A 13,775-nucleotide genomic window follows, 5' to 3' on the forward strand; every position below is an offset into this window, starting at 1 on the left:
TTCCATTCTGAAATGGAAATCGGAATGGGATCCCTCGCAACCAAACAGTTGGAATGGAGTCACCTATTTCGATTCTGATTTCAGACCCCCACTCCCCCCAATCAAACATCCTTTATTATTTTTCAAAAATTTTGGTTGATTTAGACATTGAGAAATTCCCGTAGGGCAAATGTAAGCACTTCATCAATTATGCAAATGAAATCTGAATTTTGCATAAACCTTTATGTCCAAGGTCTTGAACTTTATAATTTTCACATTCTAAACAAATTTAAAGATAACGTACCTTGATCTATCATAAAATACTTGAAGATTGTCGATCACAAGAATGTTCTTTCTAAAGAACTGTATTTGTCTCTCTTGGCCTTCTTGATCTTGAAGTACGGTTTTCTGATGGAAAGAAAACTGTCTATATCTTTGGCAGAGAGAGGACTCAGTTGTAAATAAGATTTCCTTTAGGAGTCACTTTCCATTAACGAACAATATCTCCTTAACTGACTAATAGGAATTTAGCACTTAATTTATTAAACCATAATTAAATAACCCTTTTATTTAACGTGGGCCACTAAAGAAATAACTAACATTTCTCCCACTTGGCCCATGTGACGTTATCATGGTTTAATAATAAAACATAATATGCATAGTAAAAGCTAAATCCTTTCTTATATTGGTCATAACATTAATCATCATTAAGCCAAAACTAATATGGATCATAGCGGTCTTATGTCATTAGGTTAACATAATTCCTTCTATGTATCATGATATTAGTTCAAAACTTAACATGACCTATAATGAGATATATCATAATAGTCCAATAATAATGTCTTCATCAAAGACAAATCCTGCTATCTTCACATAATTTCAGCATGTATATCTACCAACAATAAATAACAGGATGTTTAAATATCAGAAAGATTACTTAAATGAGCTCAGACTGCTAAATACACGAAACAATAACATAATACCAATAATGGTACCCAACAATTAATGCCTATTCTTTCGACATGTTTATTAAATGCTTTTGGCAGCAATCCTTTTGTTAATGGATCAGCAATCATAAATTGATGCTAATGTGCTCAATTGAGACACTTTGCTTCTGAACTTCTTCTTTAACGGCAAAGTATTTTACTTTCATGTGTTTAGTACCCTTTGAATATTATCATTTTTTAAAAAGAAGACTGCTGCAGTATTATCATAATAAATTTTTAGTGACTTGGCAATACTGTCGATAATTTCAAGTCCTGAAATAAAATTCCATAGCCATAAATCATAAATAGTGGCCTCAAAGCATGCCACAAACTCAGCTTCCATAGTGGATGCAGCAATGACAAACTGTGTCGCACTCTTCATGAGATTGCTCCTCCAGCTAAGAGGAACAAATAGCCAAATGTGAATTTTTTTTTTATGTCAACACATCTAGTATAATCTGAATCTGAATACCCAATCACCTTAAGATGATCAAATCTCCTATAAATGAGCATGTGATCTTTCGTTCCTTGTAAGTATCTCAATACTTTCTTTGCTGCCTTCCAGTGATCCAATCCTGGATTACTTTGATATTGTCTAGCATTCCAATAGCAAACTGATGTCTGATCTGGTACAAATCCATGCGTACATCAAACTCCCAACAATAGATGCATAAGGAATCTTTTCCATTTTTGTGCATTCCAATTCATTCTTTGGGCATTACATAAGGCTGAATTTATCACCTTTCTGAATTGAAACAACATTTGTAGAGCACTTTTCCATCTTGGATCACTCTAGAACTTTATTGATATATGCTTTCTGAGACAACCTTAACAATCCCTGTGATCTATCACGAAATATTTCAATTCCTATCATATAGGATGCCTCACCTATATCTTTCGTTTCAAATTTTTTAGAGAGAAATTTTTTGGTCTCATGTAGTAAGCCAAGATCATTAGCAGCAAGTAAGATATCATCAATATACAGAATCAAAAATATAAATTTGCTTCTACTGATCTTCAGATATATACACCGATCAACTATATTTTCTGTAAATCCAAAATAAACAATAATATCATTGAACTTAAGATACCATTGTCAGGAAGCTTTTTAAGTCCATATATTGACTTCTTAAGTTTACACACTATGTATTCCTTTCCTTCAACTAAAAACCCTTTGGGTTGATCTATATAGACTTCTTCCTCTAAATTTTCATAAAGCAAGATAGTTTTCACATCCATTTGGTGGAGCACTAAATCATAATGGCTACCATTGCCATAATAATTCTAAATGAGTTTTTTTTAGAAATAGGAGAAAATGTCCCATTATAGTCAACGCCATCCTTTTGAGTGTAACCCTTGGCAACGAGTCTAGCTTTATATCGTTCGATATTGCCATTTGAATCATGTTTGGTCTTAAAAATCCATTTACAACCGACTCTTTCACAACCTTAGGGCAATTCAATGAGATCCCAGACTCCATTATGGTCCATGAATTTTAACTCTTCTTTCATGGCGTCTAACCATTTAATAGAATTTTCACTTTTAGTGGCTTGTGAAAATAAAACTAAATCTTTGTCAATTCCTAGGTCATTTTCTAACTCCTGTAAATAAACCACATAATCATCAGAAATAATAGATTTTCTTTGTCTTTAGGACCTTCTTAATGTTACTTCACGTGGTTCATCCACTATAGGTTCATTGGCAACAACTTCATTATGCCGAGTTTGGTCGTTTATTTGTTGTTTTTGTAAATTGTCAAAGTGTTCCACAACTGTAGGAACAAAAATTTGAGAAGAAGTTATAGGTAAAGGAACTTGCACCCTAATTTCTTGGATTTCCACTTTATGTGGTTCCATACTCCCACTAATTTTGTCATTTTCTATGAACCTAGCATTTCCACTTTATGTGGTTCTATACTCTTCTTTCATGGCATCTAACCATTTAATAGAATTTTCACTTTTAGTGGCTTGTGAAAATGAAACTGAATCTTTATCAATTCCTAGGTCATTTTCTAACTCTTGTAAATAAACCACATAATCATCAGAAATAATAGATTTTCTTTGTCTTTGGGACCTTCTTAATGCTACTTCACGTGGGTTATCCACTATAGGTTCATTGGCAACAACTTCATTATGCCGAGTTTAGTCATTTATTTGTTATTCTTGCAAATTGTCAGTGTTCTGTAGGAACAAAAATTTGAGAAGAAGTTATAGGTAGAGGAACTTGCACCCTAACTTCTTGGATTTTTACTTTGTTAGGATTTGATGCCTTGAGATTCAGCCCACATTGAGCCCACAGTGAGGTTCGCGATGAAAAACAGAGTCTAACGAGATCAAGATCACCCCAAACGAAGCTCGGATGGAGGAGATACGAGCTTTTGAAGTCAGCATGAGACTCGAGGCGGTGGAGGACCCCGGCGGCCGGCGGCGGGCCGCGGAGTGGCGCAGGTCGGCCGCAAGAGGCGGCGCGCAGCCCAGCTCACGGGCATGCACGCGCGAGGCGCAGCCCGGGCCCAGGTGCCCGGCGCGGGTGCGGCCCATGCCCGTGCATGCGGGCCGGCCCAGGCCCAGGCACCGTGCCTGGGCCCTGTACCCCAATCCACCGTGGACCGGATGATCCACGGCTGGGTTGTGGATCGCTTGGACTTTTTCACGGTTCATGGAACTATTTCGTGGACCGGAGCGCGATCGGAGGGCCTAGGCGCTTCCCGGTATTGATCCAACGGTTTGAGGCTTAATTGGGCTTGATTAAGGAGTTCTAAACCTAATCTAAGTCATTTTTAAGCCTATAAAAGGATAGGAACAGTGGGTTTTTTTTTGGGTGCTCTGCTATTTTGCCACAGGAAGCTGTGGACATACGGAACCGTGAAGAGAGAAAGGAGTGCGCGTTGCTGAGAGAGCAGGGGCAGGGCTCCGGATAGTGGACGTCAGGCACTTCAGGGGTTAGGGGTCTTCTAAGAGAGAAAACTTTTGTGACGAAAATTTCTGTGAGAGAAAAATTGGGTGTACAAGGGTTGAGGGTAAGGTCTCCTCTTATAATTTTTTTTTTATAGTAAAGTTTGCATGCCCCGTAGAGGTGAGCCCTTTTGTGGCTGATTCACGTATTTTGATTGCTTTTGTTTTATTTCTTCTTTCTTTCTGCTGCATCGTGTGGTACTGTAAAGATCCTGAATGATGGTGTCCTGGTCAGACATCCACTCAAAAATGGTATCAGAGTGAGGTGGTACAAAGATGCAGATTGCAGCGGTGGTGAGCAAGACTGAAGATGAAGAAGACAGGATCAATCAAGATGGAGATCAACAAGTTTGATGGTAAGAGTAATTTCTCCTTATGGCAGGCAAGGGTGAAGGACGTGCTCATCCAACAGGGGTTGATCGATGCTCTCTTGTGCGATGAGAAACCAACCACCATGGAGGTGTGGGATTGGAAACGGCTATAGATGCAGGCGTGAGTACCATCCGCATGTACCTGACAGATGAGATGGTGATCCATGTGCTGAGCGAGACTTTTTCGATGGTGCTGTGGTCGAAGTTCGAGGAGTTGTACATGGCGAAGTCTCTCACCAATATTTTTTTCTTCTGTTGGTATTCTACCAACTGCAGATGACTGAGGGATAGAGCATGCAAGAGCATCTAAGCCACTTCCAGAAGATCTTCATCGACCTCCTCAGCATTGGTGAGAATGTTGAAGAGAAGACCAGGATGCTGGTGTTACTAGCATCCTTCCACCTTCGTAAGAGTCCTTGGGGACTGCTCTTCTAATGGGGAAGAGCACTATCAAGATGACGAGGTCACCGCGGTGATACTCCAGAATGAGGTTCTTAGGAGGGTGAACCCAGCTTCGAGCTCAGGTGATGGTAGCTCAGCTTTCATGATTTTTGGAGGAGCAGGAGGCGATAGACGGAGCGACAGAAGGTCGCGATGAGGACGGTCCAAGTCCAGGAGGGACTTGAGCAAAATCAAGTGTTACCAGTGTGAGGAGTTGGGGCATCTAGTCAGAGATTGTCCTCAACTCAAAAATCGAACGATGGCTGCTGTGGCGATGGCTGACAGCGATTCAGATGGAGATGTCCTGGAGATATCCGATGAGGTATCTACTTCTTCCCAGCAGTGGATATTAGATTCTGCATGTCCCTATCTTGTATGTTACAGAGAGAAGCAGTTTGACTTTTTGGAGAACAGTGAGGGCACTGTATATCTGCCGGATGGATCGAGCTGTGCGATCAGAAGCATCGAGACGGTCAGCTGGAGGACACATGGATGGTGCAGTGAGGAGATTGGGAGAGGTTCGATACATATCTGATTTCAGACGGAATCTTATCTCACTTAGCAGACTGGATTCGAGAGGCTACAAAACGGTAGCTGGTGGAAGAATCCTGAGGGTGCTACGCAGCGATAGGATTGTGCTGGAGAGGAAGAAGGAGAGCAGAGGACATTATTACCTGACAGAAGTCTAGTGTGAGGTGGAGCTTCGGGAGCCAGATGGAGTCAGATCGAGGTGGAGCTCCAGGTGGAGGCGGATCGGACACGAGACAAGAGACTCGGGAGGACGAGAGGCGACGTCGCAAGGTGAGATTCCTATTGCCACAGGATGATGCTTCGAGTAGATCTCAGGTCAGGAGGAGCACAGCATACGATGGAGATGGGATCGAGCAGCCTGGCTCGACTCTCATGTTTGCCCATCCATATCAGCAGGCGATTGCCCAGGGCATGGGGACGAAGAGATTTAGAAGCTCTCGGAGTTAGGAGGAGGCCGAATATCGAGTCGAGATGGAGATTATTAGAATTTGATGCCTTTAGATTTAGCTCACATTGAGCTCACAGTGAGGTTCGTGATGAAAAACAGAGTCTAACGAGATAAGATCACCTCAAACGGAGCTCGGATGGAAAAGATACGAGCTTTTGAAGTCGGCACGAGACCCGAGACGGTGGAGGGCCGCTGGCGATAGGCGCGGGCGGACGGAGTGCCGGCGGTGAGAACGCAGGGGCGGTGCACGGCCCAGCCCATGTGCATGTGCGCGCGAGGCACGGCCCGGCCCAGGCGTCCGGTGCGGGAGCGGGGGGGCGGCCCTAGGCCCAGGCGCCGTGCCTAGGCCCTGTACCCGATCCACTGTGGATCGGACGGTCCATGACCGGGTCTGTGGACCGTCTGGATGTTTTTTAGGCATTTCTGTGGTCCACGAAACTATTCCATGGACTAGAGTGCGATCAGAGGGCCTAGGTGCTTCCCAGTATTGATCCAAGGTTTGATACTTAATTGGGCTTGATTAAGGAGTTCTAAACCTAATCTAAGTCACGTTTTAAGCCTATAAAAGGACAAAAACATGGGTTTTTTTTTTGGGTGCTCTGCTGTTTTGCCGCAGGAAGCTGTGGACGTACGGAACCCGTGAAGAGAGAAAAGAGTGCGCGTTGCTGAGAGAGCAGGGGTAGGGCTCCGGGACAGCGGACTTAAGCACTTCAGAGGTTCAGGGGTCTTCCAAGAGAGAGATTTTATGAGGAAAACTTTTGTGAGAGAGAAATTGGATGTACAAGGGTTGAGGATGAGGTCTCCTCTTGTAAATTTTTTTTTATAGTGAAGTTTGTATGCCTATGGAGGTGAGCCTTTTGTGGCTGATCCACATATTTTGATTATTTTTATTTTATTTTTCTTTCTTCCTGCTGCATCACGTGGTATTGTAAAAATCTGGAGGTGGTGTCCTGATCAGACATCCACCCAACACACTTTATGTGGTTCCATACTCCCACTAATTCATCATTTTCTATGAACCTAGCATTTCCAATTTCAATAATTCTCATACTATGGTCAGAAAATAAAATCTATACCTTTTAGATTTTTTTGGATAATCAATGAAGAATTCACAGGTTGTTCTTGAATCCAATTTCTTTTCATGTAGATTATAAATTCTTACTTCCACGGGCAACCCCAAATATGTAAGTGCCTCAAATTGGATTTCTTTCTATCCATAGTTTATAAACAGTCTTTGAAACTATCTTACTAGGAACCCTATTTAGCACGTGCATGGCAGTCTTTAAAACATACATCCACAATGATAAGGGTAAAAAAGAATAACTCAACATACTCCTAATTATGTCTATTAAAGTACAGTTAGCTTTCTGCAACACCATTCTATTGGGGTGTACCTGATATTATGTATTGAGCATATATGCCATGCTTTTCAAGAAACTTAGCAAATGGATCAGGACATTGTCTAGTTTTATCATGCTTTCCATAATATTCACCACCTCTATCAGACCTGATAATTTTACCTTTCTATCTAGTTGTTTTTCAACCTCATTAATAAACATCTCTAAGGCGTCTACTGATTGAGATTTTTCATGCAACAAATAGATATAGCCATAATGTGAAAAATCATCAATAAAGGTGATAAAATATTTTCTTACCAAAAGATGAAATATCAAAAGTCCACATATATCAGTGTGTATAATTTCAAGAAGCTGTGTGCTTCTTGTGGCTTCTTTTTTAAGGGTGTGCTTTGTATATTTTTTTTAATACAATCAATACAAATATCAAGATAGTAAAATCCAAATCTGAAAGGATTTCATTCTTTACTAATCTTACTATTCTTTCTTTGGATATGTGACCCAAACGCTTGTGCTACAAGTAAGCTGAACTTTTATTCACTAAACACATTTAGTACCAATATTATGATGCAATGTTAATAGAGTTTCAGCAAAAAGATTATCTAGCTTTAATTTATATAAACCATCACAAAGAACACCGGAACCAATAAGATGATTATGTTTAAACAAACTGAAACATCCATTTCTAAATTTAAAAGAATATCCAGTTGTATCAAATTTGGACAAAGAGGTTAAATTTCTAAAAATAGAAGGAACATAAAGAGTTTGGAAAAGATCTAAATGGTGTCCAGTATCTAAAATCAAACGATAAGTTTTAATGGCTTCAACTGGAGCTTTGACTCGATTTCCCATGAAAATAAACTTTTATTTGGATTTATAGTTTGGATCGTAAGGAATCCTACATCATATTAGTAACATGAGTGGTACAATCAAAATTAATCCACCAAGTATTATAAAAAACTTCTGCTAAATTAGATTCGAAACATACAAAAGCACTAGGCTTATCTTTCTTTTCGAACCATGCCTTACATTTCAAGCAATCTTTCTGATAGTATCCAAATTTTTTGCAGAAATGACACTTATCATTCTTCGATTCCTTCTTGTGGATTGGAGCAGACGACACATTAACCTTATGTGTTCCTTGCTTGCCCTTTTCTTTCTTTTTCTCGGATTTCTTTCCGGCACCTTGCCGACCCACGAGATTAATTGAGTGAATTCCTTGCTTCCTCCTGAATAAGCATACTTTGCAGTTCATTCACATTCCATTTGTCCTTTATAGTATTGTAACTCATTTGGAATAGACCATATTTAGAAGACAATGAGTTTATGATAAACTGCACAAGGAAACTTGCGCTCACTTCCATCCCCATGGATCTCAATCTTGCTGCTGTATTTGTAATTTCAGTGACACGCTCATGCATGGTACGAGAATCATCAAACTTAATGGTGGTTAACATATCCATTAGTGTCCTAGTAAGTGACTTATCAGCAGAATCAGACCGGGAGATATCTTCCACATATTTTAGGTATTCTTTAGCATTTTCAGTTTTAGGAATTGTAGCCTTAATGTTGCTAGCCACAGTCATTCGCATAAGCATTAAGCTTAGCCTATTTGATCTTTCCCAAGCCTCATGAAAAGACCTTTGTTCAGCACTACTAGACTCGGTAAGAGTAGTGCACTTATCAGTTAGGAGTGCCCAATCAAGACACAGAACATCTAGGTGAAACTGAATTTGCTCACACCATTCAGAAAAATTAAGCCCATTGAATTTCACTATGGACATAGCTTGCCAATGAAGAGCAATAGAACTAGATACTGAAAAAATATATTAAATGCATATCATACATTATGCTTTGAGTTGTAATTTAAACACATAAAGCAGATTCAAATATCATTCATAACAATACGTGCATATTGAAGTTCTCCTTTGGGTGAAGCAACAACATACAAAAATAAACATAATTGATGCTTAATTTTGTTTTCACATAATTGATAATTATATATACTTTAATTAAACATGTTTGCTATCTTTGGATAGACTAAACATATCTAACTAAGTATATTAAGTAACCACAATCATGTTCATAGACATAAAATTAATTAATCAATCTTTGGATGATTCTTAAATATTTTATAATCAATGAACTTCAGTATACCCATTACATGTATCATCATGTCATCTTAAGCATAAGCATCACATAAGCATGATTAACTGAGTTATTTAATTTGATATTAATTAAAACTTTCCAATTTGGCCACTTTAGTGACTAACAAATTGTCCATGATATAAACATCAAATTAAATAATAATATAATTATACAATTTGATAGACAATAATGATAATACCAGCTTTCGGTCATAAGGTGCTTATTATTCTATAATTCTCTATACATGCACTACAAGAAATTTAATTTTTTACGACGAAATTTTTTCATCGCTAAAAATCATATTTTCTTCGCTAAAAATATTTGCGACGAAATATATCATCGCTAAAAATTTGTAGAGAAAGCCTCGTAGCAAAAGACCTTAGCGACGAAACGATTTTATTTCGTCGCAAAAAATAGTAAACCTAGACGACGAAGTATGTGCTATATTAGCGACGAAAATATTTTGTCGCAAGAGTTTAAATTTTTGTTGCTAAAATTACAATAAAAATAATTTCATCGCTAAATATAGTGATTAAAAAAAATATTCTCTTATTTTTTGCGACGAAACTTTCCTTTCGTCGTAATTTTTTGCGACGAAAACGAAATTCGTCGTAAAACTTAGCGACGGAATTAATCGCAAACAAAATTTGTCGCAAAAATTTCGTTGCAATAATTGTGATGAAAAAAATTTCGTCGCTATAATGGCGATGAAAGAAAAATTTCGTCGCTATAAGGACGACGAAATAAAAAAATTCGTCGCTATAATTGCGACGAAATAAAAATTTCGTCGCAAAAAAATTAAAATTTTTAGCGACGAAACTATTTTTTCGTCGCAAAAATAGTAACGAAATAAAAAATTTCATCACGATGTATAATAAAAATTTTACTTTTTTGGGTTCACAAATTTTTTTGCGACGAAATTAATATTTCGTTGCTAAAATAAATTTTGGATAAAAAATTAAATTTTTATTTTTTTTTCAAAAAAAATCTGCTCAAATACAAATTCTTTGATCAAATATATTTTAAATAAATAATATATTAACATAATAAAAATATTCTAATTCAAAATACCAATTCCAAGTATCAAAAAGTTTCATAACCATCTTTGTCATATACAAAAATATAAGTCCATACACCATTTTAAATTTAAAATAACTACAAACTAGGTATGATCTGACTGGTTGGCCTCGTTTCCTTCTCCAGGCATTGATCCCTGATCCGATATGTGTCGCGATGGTGGTGTAGAGGCGGCATCATGTGACTGTAGAGGTGCTAACTCAGAAGCATCAATACCGAGCCATCCCGCCACCGCAGCTACTATTCTCTCGAGTGTCTGACTACGATTCATCCAGTAACTAATCTGATCTTGCATCATGCTCATGGATGTCCTAACTGCCTCTGGTACCGATGCATCATCAGACCGATCGGATGACGAACTACGTGATTTTTTGGACCGCATGCTATGACCAGATCCTAGCTGCCGCCCGAGGACGGTATCCAAAATCGTATCATCTGTCATCAAACAAACTTGCTGCGATCCAGTATCACCGTCAGATCCAACCTCCCTCGTCGCCTGCTCTCTCAATTCTAACATTTTTTCCTTCACAATAAACCAAATAAAATCATAAATTTTTTTCAAACTCTTTAAAAGTATTCAAAATGTAGAGTAATGATACTTACATGACGCTGCCTCGCCTCCTCGATCACGAACTCGCCACTCTTGTTTTGATAGAATTTAGCATAGACGTCGACTCCGGATAGTCCCTGTTCAAATAAAAAAAAAAGAAAAAAAAGATATCAAAATAATATAAATATTTAATAAGAAGTTACAAAGTATGATTGCAAATGTAGTTACGTACTATCTTCTTCATTCCCTGTGTAAAAGAGGCACTTCCTTGCGTGTGAATAGAATCAATCTTACTCCTATTCACCTTATTCGCCTCCGATCATCACTACAAAATACATATAATTATAACCAATAAAGGACATAATAAAATTAAAATAACTTGAAACACTAGACATACCTGAAATGCCTCACTTCCAAAATGCTCACATAACCACCGCCAATCGTCACTAGATCCAGCCCAATTTCTGTATGGCTGGGTCACAGAATTAATCTCCTTCGCCTGCAGCTCATTGCAGTATTTATGAAGCCTACATCGCCGATCTCTGTATCTATTTACAGCCATTTTGAGAATACATGCCGTCACTTCTTCGTCGGTGCAATCCTCGAAGTCAATATTATCCTACACAGTCATCATACCAAAAAGCAAATATATGAAATTATTCATATAATAAAAAATTTATTTATATAACCAAAAATAATATGGATCATGTAATGATATGCAAGATATCCAAATTTAATTCTTACCTTGATGTGAGAGACTAGAGCATCACGGTATCGAGGAGCTACATGCTTGAAACTTTCAGCAGCCCATGAAAAATAATTTCACATATACAAACTGATCTCATTTGCGACGATACTAGCCTCTGTGCCAACCGGATGATCTCGAAATATCTGTACCTTGATTTTTCATTGTGTGTATGCACATATTTTTCCAAAACAAGACCCCTACTAGGACCACCCACTGCACGTCGATGCTGTGTTCCTACATGTAAAAATTGGTGAAATAAACATATATCATGTATCACTAAATGCATATAACAAAAAAATATATATGGTTTATAAATTGATAGAGATGTACCTGTAAGGGGATGATGCTGCAGTGCCATGACCTCCGGCTGGGCAAGCTCTAGCTGAGCACTAGTCTGCTCTGTGGACTCGGACAATTGAGTCTCATCTAAATCCTCTGACTCATCATGCAAAATGCTAAAGTGAGGATGTGTATCATCAAGCGGAGCCTGCTGCCTACCCCGTGAACATCTACATCCAGGACCAGTCATGATGCTGCAATGATTAAAATAATTTAAATCAGCACGTAATCAAAAAAACTCAAGTATTACATGATATAACAAAAAAAATAAATTAAATTACTTATTCATATTAATTATTGTTCTCAGATTCTGAACTTGTGTCCATATAGTCATCTTCGACGGGAGTCATAGAAGACTTCGACCCTGAAGTGCTATCATCATCGTCGTTAATGAAGTTATTATTGGATCGTGCTTGTGCCCGTGCCCTTATCGACGATCCAACAATAGAAACATCCTCAGGTTCATAGTCATCTCTTTGTAATTATTCTATGTCAATCGTATCATCTGGCACTAATATGTTATCTGGTGCTTGTATTTGATATGCTTCATTTTCAATAATTACACGGACTTCATTCTCTAGATCTTCATCGTTCGGGCATGTGAAAAGTGCGGGATCAAACAAATGCCTATGCTGAGCCCTTATTGCAACTCGTCAAGGCTATTTCATTTTGTTATCATCAATATACCACACTAGTCTCGCTTGCTTTGTAAAAATATAAAGATCACTTTCGTACCATACATGACCAGTGTGGACACTGACGAGTTGAGGATCTATAACAATTGGCCTGTGTCGTCCTAAGTCATACCATTGACACTTGAATAATACAATCCATCGAAGACCACTATATCTCAACTCTATAACCTCATGCAGAACACCAAAAAAACTATTATTTCACCCTTGTGCTCGCCCTCCACGCTTATTCCATAATTCTGTGTGGTTCGATCGCGATCGCAATTTTTCGTTAAGAATTGCACACCATTGACTTTGCATGCTGAATATACTGATACACGTTTGTCAGATTTTTGTACAAGTACAGCTAAGTCATTACTGATACAGTTAGGATTATCTATACGTAGCTGAGTTATCTACAATTAAAAGAACAATAAGCAGGTTAAATTTGACAAAATAAATACTATATAACAAACTTTTAATCATGGATGAACATTAACATAACTTACCCGTTCATCAAACCATGATGCGAATTGATTCCTATGTCGTGCCGCTGCTAATGTAGGATTACTTCTTCTGAGCTCACTTTCGTGTTCACTGAAGTGATACAGTAATACCATGTATATTTTAATTTAGAGTCCACATACATTCATTGATATATCAACAAATAAAAATTAAATATATATACTCACATCATGTACGCTTCTACCTCCTCGCAATTGTTTAGCACATACCAATGCATGTCATCCGTTTCTTGTGGTGTCAATATTCGAAAATCTTTTTTACCATATGGTCGGGCAACATTGGAGAACACGGACAATCCATCGGTCAGAATCTCGTCAACATCGATATTCCGTTGTGGCCTTGTAAATTTGGTCTCCACTCTCCGAAGGTACATAGAGCAGAATGTCAGACATTCATTCATAACATGTGCCTCTGCTATTGAACCTTCAGGCCGTGCTTTGTTAGTGACGGCACTCTTGTATTCACGCATCTCCCTATTCAATAAATTATCAATTGATATCACATATAATAAGAATATAATAATGAATAATAAATATTATAATATCATGTAATTACCTTTCAATTGGGTACATCCATCTTGTATGTACTGGCCCACCCAATCTAGCCTCATGTGGAAGATGAACAGAAAGATGCACCATGATATCAAAGAAGG

At 38.1% G+C, this 13,775-nt stretch overlaps 1 pseudogene; it reads right to left on the reverse strand.

Moving 5' to 3' along the window:
* Positions 1–7,929: 7,929 nt before the first annotated feature.
* Positions 7,930–8,663, reverse strand: LOC140856897 (uncharacterized; annotated as a pseudogene).
* Between the last annotated feature and the right edge of the window lie 5,112 nt (positions 8,664–13,775).

The sequence above is a fragment of the Elaeis guineensis genome, chromosome 4, assembly GCF_000442705.2.
Source record: "Elaeis guineensis isolate ETL-2024a chromosome 4, EG11, whole genome shotgun sequence".
NCBI lineage: Eukaryota > Viridiplantae > Streptophyta > Magnoliopsida > Arecales > Arecaceae > Elaeis > Elaeis guineensis.